This window comes from Lampris incognitus, chromosome 1 (genome assembly GCF_029633865.1).
Source record: "Lampris incognitus isolate fLamInc1 chromosome 1, fLamInc1.hap2, whole genome shotgun sequence".
Classification (NCBI taxonomy): Eukaryota; Metazoa; Chordata; class Actinopteri; order Lampriformes; family Lampridae; genus Lampris; species Lampris incognitus.
Genome location: NC_079211.1, coordinates 101,612,040 through 101,630,241, shown reverse-complemented (window position 1 = coordinate 101,630,241; position 18,202 = coordinate 101,612,040).

Sequence of the window (18,202 nt, the reverse complement as noted above, 5' to 3'; positions counted from 1 at the left end):
CAGTGTAACCTTGGCCAAGGCTCAACGTCTCCCCGCTCCACACCCGCTCTGCAGTGTAAGCGTACCCGGAGCTCTGCCAACTCCACCTGATGCCTGTTTCCTCGTTACCCCTCCACTCACCTGTTGGCAATCACCTCCCTATATCTGGCTGTGTCACTCTCAGCTTGTTGCCAGTTCGTGCCGTTCCCTGGGAGAGTACTTGTGCTTGTCCTGCTCATCGAAGTTTGTTTACTTACCTGGATCTTCCCTGGAGATTTCTCTGTTGGACCTTCCTCGTTGCTCCCCTTCCCCTGTGCGCTGCTTTCCGTTTACGAAGAGGATTTCTTCACTCCAGCGTTGCTGTGATTTTCCGTTCTCCTTTGGTATCCTCCTGTCCCCCCCCCCCCTCCTGCCTGGATTAAGGGCCGACTCCACTGTTCCCGGATTAAAGGGCGACTCCACGGTTCCCGGCTTAAAGGTGGACTTCGCGTTTCCTGGTGAGAGTGGACTTCCTGAGTTTTCTCTTCAATAAATTAGCCTGTTGGTCCCGCTATATTGTGCCTTCTGTGTTTGTGCTCTTGGGGTCGGGTGCAAACCCTAACAGTACGAACTGGCCATGACGACCCCAGCCAGCACAGACGGCACACCCACAGCCAATCCGGTGCAAGCAGCCCTAGTAAAACAAATTCAGATTACCAACGCCCATTCCCAGCAATTACAAGAGGCTTCGGTTGCTGTGCAGGGTCTCCAGTCTCAAGTTCAACCCCTGCAAGCTTCTGTGGAAGCTTTAGCTGTCCAGCAGGCGGCGATGGCGAGTCAGCAGGCAGAGATCATGCAACAACTGCAGACCATTTCAGCAGCTCTTGCCAACCAGCCTGTACCGCCAGCAAGTGCGCCCCCTGTGGCCGCCGCTCCAGTAGATCCTCCGGTTCCTGTTTATTTACCCCGGGGAACCATCATTACCAGTCCACGCCCATTTGACGGTAACTTTGAAACTTGCTCTACCTTCATTATGCAGTGTGAGCTTGTTTTCACACACCAGCCCACCGTGTTCTCCAGTGATGCTGTTAAGATCGCTTACGTGACCAACCTGCTCAGTGGTCGAGCAGCGCAGTGGGCTACGTCTTCTTGGTCCATGGGGGCCAGCTACTGTAACTCTTATAGAGACTTTGTCGCAGAGCTACGTAAGGTTTTCCACCATCCGGTAAGCGGTCGGGATTCTGACTCACGACTGAATAACATCCAGCAGGGCGGCGCCAGCGTCACAGATTACTCCGTCGACTTCCGCCTGGCTGCCGCTGAGAGCGGATGGAATGACCAGGCCCTGCGTGCCACTTTTCGTAGAGGATTGAGCGAGGCGGTGAAGGATCAACTTGCTACCCGAGAAGAACCCTCATCTCTGGATGACCTCATTGCTCTCGCTATCCGCATTGATGGACGTATCCGGGAGAGAAAGCGTGAGAAGGCCTTGCGTGGAACTTCCTTCAATCCCAGAACTACCTCTGCGTCAGACCGAACCGCTGTTCCCGTTTCCCCGGCCAATCCCTCCTCTGACTCTTTCGCGACAACGCCACCTGGGGATGTAGAAGAGCGGATGGAGGTAGGACGTGCTAGACTTACTCCTGCTGAACGGGAGAGCCGATTCAAGGCAGGTCTTTGCCTGTACTGTGGTCTTAAGGGGCACCGACTCCGCGACTGTCCCTCACGGCCAAAAGATTAGGCTTACCAGGACCAAGGGAGATCCTAGTAAGCCGCCTTTCCTTCTCCCGTGGGTCCGAATCTCGCGGCCATCTTGTTCCTATTGCTTTAGTCTGGGCGGGCCAGAGACTTTCCCTTGGAGCCCTGATTGATTCCGGAGCAGATGATAGTTTTATGGACCTTGACTTTGCCTCGCAGGCAGACATTCCCCTTGAGTCTCTTGGGACCCCCATTGATGCGTTTGCCTTGGATGACCGGAGATTAGCCTGTATCACACAGCGGACCGTCCCCGTTACTCTCACCGTTGCAGGTAACCACACAGAGACAATGCAATTTTACATCATACGTTCCCCGCTTAATCCAGTTATCTTGGGACGCCCCTGGCTCAGACACCATGAACCCCACATCTCTTGGTCCACAGGCACAGTCCTTGGATGGGGCTCTACTTGCCATGCCCAATGCCTTCGTGCAGCTCCTAGTGCTACGCCTTTGAGCTCGCCTACTCCCCTGCCTCCTGATCTCTCCTCCGTGCCCCCTGTGTATCATGACCTTGGTGAGGTATTTAGCAAGACCCGTGCTAAGTCACTCCCGCCTCACCGCCCGTATGATTGCGCCATTGATCTCCGTCCTGGGGCTACTCTTCCCAGTAGCCGCCTCTACAACTTGTCACTCCCTGAGAAGGCGGCCATGGATGAGTACATCACCGAGTCCCTTGCTGCAGGTCTCATCAAGCCCTCGTCTTCCTCTGTTGCTGCAGGGTTCTTTTTTGTGAAGAAGAAGGACGGGGGACTTCGACCTTGTATTGACTACCGGCAACTGAACGCAATCACCATTAAGAACAAGTACCCGCTTCCACTTATGAGTTCGACTTTTGAGCCTCTCTCACAGGCGACCATCTTCACCAAGCTAGACCTGAAGAGCGCTTACCACCTCGTGCGAATCAGGGAAGGCGATGAGTGGAAGACCGCCTTCAAAACACCCCGAGGCCACTATGAGTACTTGGTGATGCCGTTCGGACTCACAAACGCACCAGCAGTGTTTCAGGCGTTTATGAACGACGTACTCCGTGACATGTTGGATGTGTTTGTCGTCGTTTACCTGGACGACATCCTCATTTTCTCTTGAGGAACACGTCCAGCATGTTCGCAGGGTACTGGAGCGCCTCCTCCAGAACCAACTCTACGTCAAGGCGGAGAAGTGCCTGTTTCACTCCCCCTCTGTGGATTACTTGGGATTCATCGTAGAGAAGGGACGGACCAGAGCAGATCCCCGCAAGGTCCAGACAGTGGTGGACTGGCCGGAACCTACCAACCGTAAGGAGCTGCAGAGTTTTCTAGGGTTCGCAAATTTCTACCGGAGATTCATTCGCAACTACAGCCAGCTGGCAGAACCGCTTACTGCGTTGACCTCCCCAGCCAAACCCTTCATCTGGTCTCCTGCTGCCAGCTCTGCTTTCCAAGTCCTCAAGACAAGGTTCACCTCGGCCCCAGTGCTGCTCCATCCTGACCCCAAGAGACAATTCGTGGTAGAGGTTGATGCCTCGGATTCAGGCGTAGGGGGGGTGCTCTCCCAGCGGTCGGCTGAGGACCAGAAACTCCATCCTTGCGCCTTTTTCTGCCGGCCGAGCAGAATTATGACGTTGGAAACCGGGAGTTACTGGCTGTAGTGGCTGCTCTGGAGGAATGGCGCCACTGGCTCGAGGGCGCTGAGCACCCGTTTCTCATCTGGACGGACCACAAGAACTTGACTCACCTGAGGGCAGCCAAACGTCTCAACAGTCGTCAGGCTCGGTGGGCTGGCTTCCTTAGTCGTTTCAACTATGTTCTGACTTACCGTCCTGGGACACGCAACGTAAAGGCTGACATCCTGTCTCGGCTACACCCGAAGGAAGGCGCGTTTGAAGAGCCTGAACCCATCCTCCCTGCGGCTAGAGTGGTCGGTGTGGTCACTTTTGGTCTTGAGTCGGCTGTTCGCACTGCCCAACGTGCTCAACCCGCTCCGAGTAACGTGCCACCCCGTCGCCTCTTCGTCCCAGATGCTGTTCGGTCTCGAGTTCTTCAGTGGGGTCATAGCAGTCGTTTCTCCTGTCACCCAGGAGTTAGTCGTACCCAGTCGTTCATCGCTCGGCGCTTCTGGTGGCCAACTATGCGGGAGGATGTCAAGAGCTTTGTAGTGGCCTGCACTGTTTGCGCCCGCAGCAAGGCCTCTCACCAGGCGCCATCTGGTCTGTTGCAGCCACTCCCTATTCCTAGCCGCCCCTGGTCTCACGTGGCTTTGGATTTCGTTTCCGGACTACCACCTTCTCGGGGAAACACTGGTTCTCACCGTCATAGACCGTTTCAGCAAGGGCGTCCATCTGATAGCCCTTCCCAAACTTCCTTCGGCTGCTGAGACCGCGGACCTCTTGATGCAACATGTCTTCCGGCTTCATGGCCTGCCATCAGATGTAGTCTCCGATAGAGGTCCTCAGTTCACCTCACAAGTGTGGCGTGCATTTTGTAAAAGCATCGGAGCCACAGTAAGTCTGTCTTCGGGCTACCACCCCCAAACAAATGGTCAGACCGAGAGGGCAAACCAGAGCATGGAGACAGCGTTGCGTTGTGTATGTAACAGCAAGCCCTCCACCTGGAGTGACTACCTACCGTGGGTAGAGTACGCCACCAATTCCCTGGTCAGCTCTGCATCTGGACTTTCTCCATTCGAGGCATCCCTGGGGTATCAACCTCCCCTGTTCGACCCACAGCAGGATGAAGTGGCCGTTCCCTCCGTACAGCTCCACTTGCGACGCTGTCAGCGTGTCTGGAGGACCATCCGGACAGCACTGCTCAAGGCTGGGGAGCGCGCTCGCAGAGGGGCTGACCGGCGACGTACCCCTGCGCCGGAGTACAAGAAGGGACAGAGGGTCTGGCTGTCCACGAAGGACGTTCCCCTCCAGACAACCGACAAGAAACTCTCGCCCCGCTTCATTGGTCCTTTTGAAGTCCAGAAAGTCCTGAGCCCGGCAGCTGTTCGGCTGAAGCTGCCTTCCTCCATGCACATTCATCCTGTCTTCCACGTCTCTCGAGTTAAGCCCGTCTCCAGCAGTCCTCTTATGCCCCCGGTTCCTGAGCCTCCGGAATTTGTAGATGGTCATCCTCAATGGAAGGTCCGCCGGCTGCTTAAAGTCCGGCGCTGCGGCCGCGGGTTCCAGTATCTCGCGGACTGGGCAGGTTATGGACCTGAGGAGCGCAGTTGGATTTCGCGGAAGCTCATTATGGATCCCTCTCTCCTCGCCGACTTCTACCGTGCCCACCCGGGGGCGCCAGGTCAGTCGCCAGGTGGCTCCCGTAGAGGGGGGGGTACTGTTACGTCTCGCCGCTCCACACCCGCTCTGCAGTGTAAGCGTACCCGGAGCTCTGCCAACTCCACCTGATGCCTGTTTCCTCGTTACCCCTCCACTCACCTGTTGGCAATCACCTCCCTATATCTGGCTGTGTCACTCTCAGCTTGTTGCCAGTTCGTGCCGTTCCCTGGGAGAGTACTTGTGCTTGTCCTGCTCATCGAAGTTTGTTTACTTACCTGGATCTTCCCTGGAGATTTCTCTGTTGGACCTTCCTCGTTGCTCCCCTTCCCCTGTGCGCTGCTTTCCGTTTACGAAGAGGATTTCTTCACTCCAGCGTTGCTGTGATTTTCCGTTCTCCTTTGGTATCCTCCTGTTTACCCCCCCCCCCTCCTGCCTGGATTAAGGGCCGACTCCACTGTTCCCGGATTAAAGGGCGACTCCACGGTTCCCGGCTTAAAGGTGGACTTCGCGTTTCCTGGTGAGAGTGGACTTCCTGAGTTTTCTCTTCAATAAATTAGCCTGTTGGTCCCGCTATATTGTGCCTTCTGTGTTTGGGGTCGGGTGCAAACCCTAACATAAACTCATCTACCTCCACTACCCTGAGAGATGACTTGACTCATTTCCAGTAGTGTATTGTTTTGATCCTGAATTAAAGCTGTACTCCTTTTCTCATTTTTAGTTTTTTGCAGTATCTTTTGTTGTGGTGCCTTTTTTTTTCTTTCTATCAATTTTCCCTGAGAGTAATGGATAACATCTGATACTCATCTATAACTCTTGCAGCCGCCCTAAAAATGTCATCACTGCACCTTCACATCTCCCCGAGAGCCAGTATCCTCTCCTCCACTGCGTCAGCAAGAGGAGAGCCTCGCCTTCTACAAGCCCTATTCTTCTCCCTCTCTCGCTTCTTCTCTCTTTCTCGCCTTAATTTTCCCCACCCTTTTAAATCCTGCAGGGAGCTAAGGTCCACTAATGTTCTGGTGTTCACAGGGGGGGAGCAGAGTACAGATAATCAAACCTTTTTAAAAAAAAAAAACAAATAAGGGCTTCACAGAGAAAGAGAGAACCGCTTTATTTTGTCATTGTACAGGTTTCAATGAATGTGTTCTTGCATTTAAACATCCTATTGTATAGGAGCAGTAGGCAGCTGCAGCACCCGGGGACCAACTCCCATTCTTCTTTCCATTGCCTTGCTCAGGGGCACAGACAGGAGTACTAACCCTAACATGCATGTCTTTTTGATGGTGGGAGGAAACCGGAGCACTCGGAGGAAACCCACACAGACACGGGGAGAACATGCAACCTCCACACAGGAAGGACCTGGGGACGGCCTGGGGTTCGAACCCCGGACCTTCTTGCTGTGAGGCAACAGCGCTAACCACTGGGCCACCGACTTTGCGCGGTCCTCGTTATTTATGCGGGTGGTAGCTACACATGTGTACGGCTCCATATTTCCTAGTCAAGAAATTTACCCCCCCCCCCTCAAGACACAGAGCACTGTGGTCAGATTAAGATTACAGAAGCGGCATCCCAAACCTGTGGGACACGCCCTCCCCTCTGTGACTTGACAGCCGAGTCGAAAGCGGGGTTTCATTTAGTCTGCGACAAACGTGGTCACGGGCATCCCACTGGGTCTTCGAAGAGATTGCAACTGTGGCGTTGTTACGAAACTCTGTGAGCTTCACAATGAGTCTGCCCAATGGATACCCCTCAAACAGCGGGCAACCAAAAGTGGTATATCATCTCAAGGATACCAACCCATCGCTAACAAGGCCAACCCATCCTTGTGTTCGCTTGCTGCCTCCCTGTTTCCAAGCCGGCGCTCTGGGTGTTGATTAGTGACAGCTGCAGCGTGTCCCACTGTGCAGGGACAGATAGGGTCCCGGCACATCTATAAGTAGTTCCCCTGGTGGTACCTTCAGGACTGGTTAACTGACAAGAGCTAGGACTTAACGCTCCCCAGGCTGTTGGCTGTATGAGGCAGCCTTATCGCATACATTGTGAAGGTGTGTTTGTTTGTATGGACAGGTGTAAGGGTCATGCTTTAGAATGAGTCAGTGTACCGAGAATCTAGTGCCTTCCTCCTTTCTTGTTTTTTTTTTTGTTTTTTTTTTACTCTAAACTTGCCCTTTTCCTAATAGCACTTACCAGACCAAAGGACCAAAACACTTGCCCTAACCTTCACTACTTAAGATTACGCGCCTAAAGTTTCACTTTCAGAAAGGGTCACAGAAAGTTGAACCAGTTCACCTGGACACGACGTTTATTGAGAGGGAAACGTTTCATCACTCATCTATCTGACCTCTACTCAGATGAGTGATGAAACGTTTCTCTCCCAATAAACGTCGTGCCCAGGTGAACTGATTCAGCTTCCCGTGATTTTTCTTACCTGGATTATTGAGCATGCATCAAGACTTTCAGAAAGGTTGAGAAATGTTATGCACATTTTCAAATCTAATTTTGTTTTTAAAAATCTTTTTTAAAATATATTTTCAATGGCTGCTGGGTTAGTCTCCAGCATCCCCCGCGACCCTGGGAGCAGGATAATGGATGGATGGATGGATGTTTTTTTTCTAGTAATGCTATTATTAACAATAATCTAAAAATTACAAGACAGTTATTCATATTTTTAAGCCATCGGCTAATGTTAAAAGGTATGTTTTAAGAGCTTACAACAAACGCCCTATTACTCATTTGATCCATATGTGTTTTCACATGTCCACATGTGTTTTAACAAAATTAAAACAGTCATATTCTCAAGATAGTATGAAGGACACAAGAAGATACTGGCCTATCAATAATGATTTTTTTTTAAATATTTTTTTTGCCTCTTTCTCTTCTGAGAGTGGGCGAGCCTAGACTCAGCTGGATTCCAATTTATCCAGCACAGCTTGATATCATTGTTCGATCGGGTTTATGAGCAACGCACCACCCCGCTCTCCTTGATTAGGATATACAGGAATAGAGACGCAGCACACCCGTGGTTGTCAGTATGTCATGAATAGTGATTCTGTAAATAAGCCAAGTGAACATTGTTCATTCCAGTTGCAACCAGCACATTCTCTCTCTCTCTCTCTCGCTCGCTCGCGCTCTCTCTCTCTCTCTCTCTCTCTCTCTCTCTCTCACACACACACACACAGCAGAGAGGCTGGAACATGGCAGTGTTAGATAACCGTGTCCTTTACCATGGCTGGAGGAGAGATGGTAAGGGAAGAACGGAGTGCAGCTGCAGAATCGCCTCTATGGCCCTGATTTCTGATTTTACCCCCTCTCCTTCCCCTTTACCCCACAGCTCCCTAAGGAGAAGGCTGTGCTGCAGTCCCTAACCTTACAGTGTTTGCTCATGCTCGCTCGTTTACATCCCCCCCCACCACCACCACCACCACCACCACAATCTTTCTACTGTTCCTTCACTTTGATCACTTTTTATCTTTTTATTTAATGCGATCTCCCGCTTTTATAGCTCTTTTCTTCTCTGTTCTCTCATTTTGATCACTTTCATTTCATAAAATCTCCCCTTATCTTTCTCTCCTTTTCCTCTCTTCTCTCATTTCAGTCATTCCTTTTTCTGTTTCATAAATCTTTTTCCGCTCTTCCATTTTATCCCCTCTGTGTCATCCTCTCCCTCTCCCTCTGTCTCCTCTCTGTGACTGTCCTCACTCGTTTGTTTCCTTCTCCCCTTGACTTTAAGGCATGTAGTGTGAAGAATGGGTCCTTTCGGCTGTGTGTGCTCCTTAATCTCCTATTTAACATTTTCTGCAGTGGCCTATACTGTTTAGGGGAGGGTGCCCTCTTTCTGATCATCCCCAGTCTCACTGCTCTTAGGCCATGGGGAGGCACCACATTGTAAACAGCTAGCCTCCATAATGGAGAAACGTTGTTTAGGGGGAGCAATTCTTGTTTGATCGCTCATGCAAAAGCTATGCTAATTAGATTTACAGGAAGAGGCAAAGTACTGATTTTCAATTACTTCCAATATGAATCATTAGTAATCTAATTCACTAATATTGGATTAGGTGATGGCGTAGTGCAGGTGTAAAAAATAAATACCTTGAAAGTCTTCACCCAGAGGGGCGTGTGCACAGAGCCACGCAGTACTGAACCAATGCTTCCATATGAGGGTTTTCCAGGGTGAACAGTGAATTCACCAAAGAGTGCCTGATGCTTTTAACATTAAACATTTTTTTAAGATTAAATGGATAAGAGAGGGAGGGTTCATTGTTTTATGCATTGATTTGTTTGGCTGTTTATTTGACTAAAGAAAAATATGAGATTTGCAGCATTGTTTGTTGGCTGTTTGTCCTAGCACTGAAATTCTTACTTCCTGTTTCCTGATATGTATAAGGAACAGACTGAGCTATCAGAATGAACCAAGTAGGTCCAGCTTTCGACTTCATTAAATTTGGCTTTGTGAGATGGATAACTGCTGGTTATCCTCTTATTCTCTTTTTTCTGTCCTGCTCTAACATCTTCATTTGTTCTACTGATTATGCTGTTCTGTGCTTAGTTCATTTATCACTAGTTTCACTGGTTTTCTTTCTCAAACGACTGTGTTTTTTGTTCATTGTTTGTTTACTAGATTAGAGCTTAGCCTAGTTTAGCAGTTAGCTTTATTGCATTCCCAGTCAAAGCAGCCTTGTTAAAATGATGGTGTGTGGTGACTGTTCTGCAGTTACAGATAGGTTATCTCTACTAGAGGGATGTGTCCATAAGTTAGAGCAGCTTCTTTTCAGCTACAATTACATTAGATGTGACGGGAACACTAGATAGTCCCGGGCCAGACAGCAGATCTGCTATTGTTAGCACTAGCTTAGCCTCGTTGGGAGATGCAGCAGAGTTTGTCCCTGTTTGTCAGCATGGGAAGGCTCGCAAGAGCAAGCCACCAGTCGTATGGCCTGGTCTACAGTCACCTCTCCTGACTGCAAATCGCTTTTTGTCCCTCACCAGCCCAGTTGGTAGTCCTGCTGGCCAGCATACCTCCCCCTCTCCTGTCAACAAGGTAAATCAACACACACTAGTGAAAGAACATTCCATTACCCACAATATCAGATTAGCTTATCAAGTTTGGTTCGCTGTTTACCCAAGGCCAGAGTCTCCAACATAGAGGATAATCTTAGGGTGCTGGCATCACGGAGGTAGAATCAGGGAGCCCAGGCACACAGTACCACTACTTTAAGCAACATTGTCATTCATGTTGGCACCAATTAGGCTAGGATGAAGCAATGCGAGATCACAAAAGCTAGTCTAGTCAGGACACTTGAGTTGGCTAGAAAGATGTCGGCATTGATTAATTGTCTCTGGTCCCTTACCTATGAGGGGTAATAATGATAATGATGAGATGTACAGTAGGCTCACCTCAATGAACCATTGGCTGGCTCATTACTGTAATAAACAGGGATTCGCTTTTGTTGATAACTGGCCTTACTGGGGCCACCCTTACCTGCTAAAAGCAGATGGCATTCATACTACTTGGGATGGTGCGGCTCTTTTGTCAAACAATATAGATGACTGTCTATGTTTAGTTTGACACTTGGGACTTATCTTTCAGAAGGTCACAGGTGATTAGAGAGCCTGCAAGGTTTAAACCTAGTCCGGGTGTTGAGTCAACTAATTTAGTTAATGTGTCTGGTCGGGGAATTTCTCATAGTATAAATTATCAGGTTGACAGCTTGGTCTTTAACATTGAGACTGCCTCCCTTCCCTGCTGTATTGCTCCCAAGCTCTCCTCTCCTAAATGTGTGAATCACAATAATCCAACAATCATTCCTACCACTGGTGGTGGTAAAATATGTAACGAAGCACTTGATAATCTTCAGAACCAAACATCTAATGTTATCAACAGTGTGACCACATATCGTCCAAAGAGTATTTCCTCAAAATTGTTAACTAATTAATATTTCATCTAGTGGTAGCTCTACAGTTCTGCCTACTACTGATCACTGCAACAAAGCTTTGCTAATAAATGGTCTGATTCTTGAATATAGTTTCGATATGATTGGGTTATGTGAAACATGGATAAAACAAAACGTTTTATTTCCCTTAAATGAAGATTCCCCATCTGACTTTACTTATGCCCATGTAGCTTGGGCAAATAAATGAGTTGGGGGTGTCGCCTTAATATATAAGTCTATTTTCAATTTGACTTCTAAACTTGAAACTAAAATCAAATTGTTTGAGGCTTTTATTCTAAGTCCATATCCCTCAGCCACAAACAGACTGCTCAGTCCACATTGTGATTCTCATTCTCCTGGGTCCAATCTATTTCTTGAAGAATTTGGAGAATTTATCTCAGGTCTTGTTACTCATTCTGATGATATTCTAATTCTTGGCCATTTCAATATTCATCTGAATAAAGCTGATGATCCTCTAAGTAAAGCCTTTCTGGCACTTGTTGATACTTTTAGGTTTGCTCAGTTTGTTCAAGAGTCAACTCATTGAAGTGGTAACACCCTTAATTTGGTTTCATCTAAAGGGAAAGCTGTTTCTGATCTGACCGTCTTGCCAACCACATCTGCTCTGTCAGATCATTTTCTCATTAAATTTGAGATATCATAGGCCAGTCCTGTTTATGTCGGCACAGATGTAATGCCACACACCACATTGGTCTGTCCACTGTAGCTACATTTGGCCAGCAGCTGCCTGAAGTAGGCTCCTTTCACTGTAGATAGACTCTGCTGAAAATCTCACTAGTGACTTAAATGTGGCCCTCTCTAATCTCATTCTGTTGAGCCTTTCAATACCAGAGCTAGGTGACTAAATAGGTCTACACCCTGGTTTAAAAAAGAGACATGTGCTCTTAAGTGGGCCTGCAGGAGACTGGAATGTAAATGGTGAAAATCAAAATTGGAAGTTTTTACCTATCTTGGCATGAGTGTTTATTGAAACGCAAGTGTGCTTTATCTGCTGTGAAAGAAGCATAGCTCTGTCACTTAATCAATACTAATAAAAATAACACCAGATCTCTTTGACACTAGCTAAATTTGCTTAAAAACAGCTGTCTATTAGCTGCTCATCATTCGCTGCCCATGAGTTTCTAGACTTTTTCTGCAATAAAGTTGATAATATCAGAAACAAAATTAGTTCTTCAACTCCAGCTACTCCTACAGATCAAGGCTTACCAAATTCATAGCTATAAAATGAGTCATTGATAGTCTCTGTTATTACAGCTTTTGCGACTATCTCTTTTGATACATTGACTAAGCTTGTGTCAACTTCTAAACCAACTACTTGCTTACTTGACCCCTTAGTAGCAAAACGTTTCAGAGACCTCTGGCCTTTTCTAGGACCTACAATGCTAGACATTGTTAATCTTTCACATACTACTGGCATTGTTCTCAGTATTTTTAAGACAGCTGTGATCAAAACTCTACTTAAAAAACCACACCTCGAGCCAGGATCTCTTATAAACTATCAACCAATCTCTAATCTACCATTCTTTTCTGAAGTATTAGAGAGAGTTGTGTATCAACAACCTTCGACTGATGTAGAAGAACTCTATATGAACCTTTTGAATCGGCTTTCTGGACTTGTTTGTCCACTGATCCAGCATGGTGAACAATCTTCTACTCGTCATGGATTCTAATTCCCCCTCTGTGCTTCTATTACTTGACTTCAGTGCAGCCTTTGACACCACTGATTACTGTATACTATTAGATAGAATAAATTGTAATTTAGGTGTCTCTGGCCTAGCTTTCTCTTGGCTTAAGTCCTACTTATCCGGAAGAGTGAAGTGTGTCTGCCATAATCATAATAAATTAAAATTTCCTGATGTTTAATGTGGCATACCTCAGGGCTCGGTTCTTGACCCTATACTTATCTCTCTTTATATTTCGCCTCTTGGCCAAATTATGTGCAGTCATGGAATAAATTTCCGTTGCTATGTGTATGATACTCCTTATGTGCCTATAAAGGGCTTATCATCATTCTCAAATGACTAATTTAGAGGCCTGCTTGGCTGCTGTGAATAATTAGGTGTCTCTAAATTTCCTGCTTTTAAATTCGGTTAAAACTGAGATGCTGGTTGATGGCCCTGTTAGACATAGATACCAATTTCATGAAGTAATAGTAATGCTCGACAACGCTTTGATTTCACAAAGTATGACAGCCAAAAATCTTTGTTACATTTGATCCCAGCCTTTCCTTTGATAAGCAATTAAAAAAATCACCACCACTGCCTTTTTCACTTATGTAACATAGCTGAAATTCAATTTTTCCTCTCCATGGCTGATGCAGAAACTCCCATACATATATTTGTTTCATCCAACCTTAATTACTGTAATGTTCCCTTTTCAGGTCTGCCACGTGCTAGTACTAAAATCTTCAGGTGGTTTAAAATGCTGCAGCTAGAATCTTAACTAAAACAAGAAAATTTGACCGTATTACACGAACTCTTGCTTCCCTTCATTCGCTTCCTATCCATGTTAGATCAGACTTCAATGTGCTTCTGCTGACATATAAAATCCTAAATGGGCTTGCACCAACATACCTGTCTGATCTCCTTCAACTGTACATTCCATTTTGAGCTCTGTGCTCTCAAAATACAGGGCTCCTGTGTGTACCTAAAGTTAAAAAGTCAGCAGGTGGCAGGGCATTTTCCTATCGGGCCGTACTCTTATGGAATAACCTACCTGCTGCTGTCAGACAATAAGAGTCTGTTGAGTCCTTTAAATCCAAACTTAAAACTCATCTTTTGCCTTAACCTACAATTAGTTGACTTTAAATTGAATACTTCACGACTTGTACTGCATGGCTGATCGTTTTCTGTCTCAATGAATTTAACAAGCTCTGTCCTGCTGAGGAAATAGAGTATAGATTATTGATTATTGCAGCCGCTCTCTTCTCTCCCACAATTCTTTATCTCACTGAATGGCATCTTCTCCTTTCTCTTCTGTGTATGTGAATGGTGGGATGTGAGTCTGCCCTGTGTGCACGAGTTGTCTGTCTTCCTCCCTGGTCTCCATGGTGATGGTGGCCGCCACCTGGATGCTGCTTGGCATCCTCCTCATCACACTCTTTATATATCTTATAAATCCATATAATTTTGTTATCCTGTCTCAGTGTTGTATCCTTTTCTCTCTCCGATGGGTGACTAATGTCTTTTATTGTCTCTTCTCTCGTGTATATATGAATGGTGTGATGTGAGTCTCCCCTGTGTTCATGTGTAATCTATCCTCCTGCCAGGTCTACATGGTGATGGTGTTTCCATGGCTCAGTTTCTAGGCTTTTCCAGTGACATCTGGACTTCGCATCCTCCTCATCGAATTCTTCATATATCTTATTAATTCCATTATAATTCTGTTATCATCTTTCAATGTTGTATTCCATAAATTGTGTTCTATTCTATACACACAACATCCATTGCACATCTGTCCATCTTGTGAGAGAGATCTCTCCTCTGTTGCTGTCCCTAAGGTTTCTTCCTAGTTTTTTTTCTCCCTGTTAAAGGGTGTTTTTTAGGGCGTTGTCCCTTATCCGGTGTGAGGGTTTAAGGACAAGATGTTGTATTCTTGTGAAGCCCCCTGAGGCAAATTTGTAATTTGTGATATTGGGCTATATAAATAAAATTGACTTGACTAGCTGAATAACCCGTTTTATACAGGCTAGTTTACAGATTCATGGCCATAAAAGACAACAACAAAAAAAACAACAAACAGATTATGTGTAAAGGGATGTCTCAGGCTCTATGACATTCCCTTGGGCATACACAGCTTGCTGAGGGGAATCCTTTAAGGCCCGGATAACATCGCAGTTTCAGCCTTGTGGAATGGACGGCTCTGTTACAACCCACACACCCCTCTGAGGACTCTGAGGATGCATGATACAGAAGCTGTGTAGCAAAATTACACTCTTCCATTGTGCTGTGAAAAATCTCTGATACAGGCTATATCTCTTGTCACAGTCAGCTGATTCATGTGTGCAGCTGAAATGGATGGAGCTGACCACAAAGTTTTGCTGGAGGGAGATAACACTGAGTAAGTGCCGAGTCATAATGTGTTATGTTCCTGCACCCTGAAATGACAAGTGTTGATCTTCATACTTCATTCAGGTGTTTCAGTACAGCTTTTCAATGGCATTATACTTTGACCAGACTTTCCACAAGCCAAACAAACCCTACACTTGCCATTACCCGTGTCCGCATTCGACCCAAAGACTGCCCATCAGTACACTCAAATACACATGCAGTTGCCCCTGAAGCCAACCTTGGCTTTTATTCACTCCCTAATACCCTATTATCCTATGTTTTGGTAAATGCTTGTCTTTTTATGCCTTCTGTAACTTATTGTAATGTAAATGAGACTGAGTGACAAATCAGCCTTTCTGACGGATCTACCAAAAGGGACATCGTAGCAGACCTACCCCATACCCATAAACATTAAGATCTAGATTCAAAATATGTGGGGGGGTTGGGGGTTTTTTTTTGGGGGGGGGTTGGGGGGGTTAATTTTCGCCTTTTTCTCCCCAATTGTACTTGGCCAATTACCCCACTCTTCCGAGCCATCCAGGTCGTTGCTGTACCCACTCTGCCAAGCCAGGGAGGGCTGCAAACTACCACGTCTCCCCCCCAATTCATGTGTACTTGCCAACTGCTTCATTCACCTGACAGTGAGGAGTTTCACCAGGGGGACGTAGTGCGTGGGAGGATCAGGCTCTTCCCCCCAGTTCCCCCTCCCCCCTGAACAGGTGCCCTGCCCTAACCAACCAGAGGAGGCGCTAGTGCACATGCTTCCCACCCGCAGACACAGCCAATTGTGTCTGTAGGGATGCCCGACCAAGGCAGAGGTAACACGGGGATTCAATCCGGCGATCCCCTCAAAATATGTTTTGATTGCCAAGTAAGTTTCACATGTATTCATATTAAGAATGTTTATTTGTTTGATGTACTCTGTCCACAGTAAATGGGCATGGCTATTTATGTTGAGATCCAGCTCCATATCAACTGCTCATGCCTGAGATAAACTGCTAAATACTCTGCCCCCGTCAGATCCCAGGACTTGTAAAAAGGAAGAGAGCGGCCCATCTAACAGAATGACCTCTGCAGGAGCGGTGTCAGACGACGCGTAGGAGTGCATTTGGGTCCTCTGATTAGGCTGGAACATGAACTACAGGAGGCTGCGATTCCTGCCGGTGCCACGGCATTGCCTGCTTTTGACGGCACATTTATTGGAATAAGCCAGAGCTGCCGTGTGACACGCAGCTCTCCCTGGCAAACACCCTGCGACGGAGGCCACCGTAATGAGAGTTCAACAGTAGCTGATAATTCCTGCAAATTGAGCCTGATCTTACCGATTCATGCCTCCCCCCACCACCACCACCACCATCACACACACACCCCACCTTTTTACTGAGACTAATGTAATGGCTGGGACAGCGGGGAGGGTGGCAGGCCAATAACAGCCCTGTGCTGTGGAGGGAAATATCTGCTGTCACCTCAACTTCTGGTGAGACGCACATGCCGTACCGGAGACGCAAGGTTCTCGGATTTTGTCACCAGCTGCTGAGGAGCGAGGAGGAAGCAGTGTTTGAAGATGGCTTAAAATAGTATCCTGCTGGCACTGTGAAAGGGTGTTGTTAGATAAACCCTTACATAATAACAAGATAAGATCTAATATTTTCATTATGTAACGCTGAGACAGAACTTGACATGTAAAAGAAATTTCATTTTTCATGTTTATTGTTCATACCTTCTTAAGCCTACTCCGGAGGCTTGGAGGAGCTGACCTTATACCAGCAGGCATCGCGTGAGAACCAGAGCGAGACCGTCCATCACAGATAAGAGACAGACAAATTGGACAGGTTGCCAGTCCATCACAAGTCTCATGAGCCCACCATTAGGGTCTCCGATTCATACAGCACATATGTCTTTTGGCTGTGATAGAAAACCCTTTCAAATACAGGAAAGCGCACGCAGGGCAAACTCAGCATGCAAACAGAAGGGCCAGAATCAAACCCAGAGCAACATGCACAACGACTGTCACACACGTCAACAGAGGCCATTTAAATCTTCTCAGGCATAAAGAGGACATGTCTGGCTTCAAACGCTTGCTTGATACCCTGCGATGATGTTAATGTAGTTTTTGAAAGGACAGATTTAATCATTCTGGTTAATATAAATTCTGCCAGGAGAGACACGATTTGATCTGCAATAATAAGCCTATTTCAAAAACAAAATGCAGCTTTAGTGTTTACTAGAGATGGACAAGGTTAAACAACTAGTCATATCAAATAATTTAACTAAATCACTTTCCCATTTTTGGGTGGCACGGTGGCGCAGTGGTTAGCGTGGTCACCTCCCAGCAAGAAGGTTCTGGGTTCGAGCCCCGGGGTAGTCCAACCTTGGGGGCCGACCTCTGTGTAGAGTTTGCATGTTCTCCCCGTGTCTGTGTGGGTTTCCTCCGGGGGCTCCTGTTTCCTCCCACAGTTCAAAGACATGTAGGTCAGGTGAATCAGCCATACTAAATTGTCCCTAGGTATGAATGTGGGTATGTACGTCGGCCCTGTGAGATGGTCTGGCGGCCTGTCCAGGGTGTCTCCCCGCCTGCCACCCAATGACTGCTGTGATAGGCTCGAGCATCCCCGCGAGCAGGATAAGCAGTTTGGATAATGGATGAATGGACTTTCATATTGACGTAATGGGTCTTATAAGTTTCAGTAAAATGTGACTTATACAACTGGCATTCCTGATAATAATAATAATAATAATAAACATGTTTTGAGTGTTCTCACTAGATTCCAACAAGTGTAAACTAAAAATTAACGATAGACGAGCAGTAGGTTGAATTAAAGAAAATGAGGTAAGTCAGTGCTGAGCCAGAATTTGAAGGGCTGCAAGCTGCAAATGGTTTGTTTTCCATTTGTAACTGTCCCTTAATAAATGATAGGCTATATAAATAACAATTAACTGCCCCAGTTATTCTCTTTCAAGCTTAATATCATGGGAAAATTTTTCTGCCATACATTTCATATATTCATGCTGAACGGTGCCTCATCTCGCCTATGCCGGCCTTGAAATTTGCAGATAGAACCTTGTTTTTAAGACCTTTGAGAAAGTCAGCATCCCTTACAATTATCAGTGTAACTTCTCCCCCACGTCTGAGCCCAACATCGCCCTCTGCATAAGTTTGGAAAATGCTAAAAAGTGGGACAGGGGCTGAGAAGGGGGGCAAGGGGTGTGGATGTGTGATGCATTAGCATTGGGCAGGAGTAGCT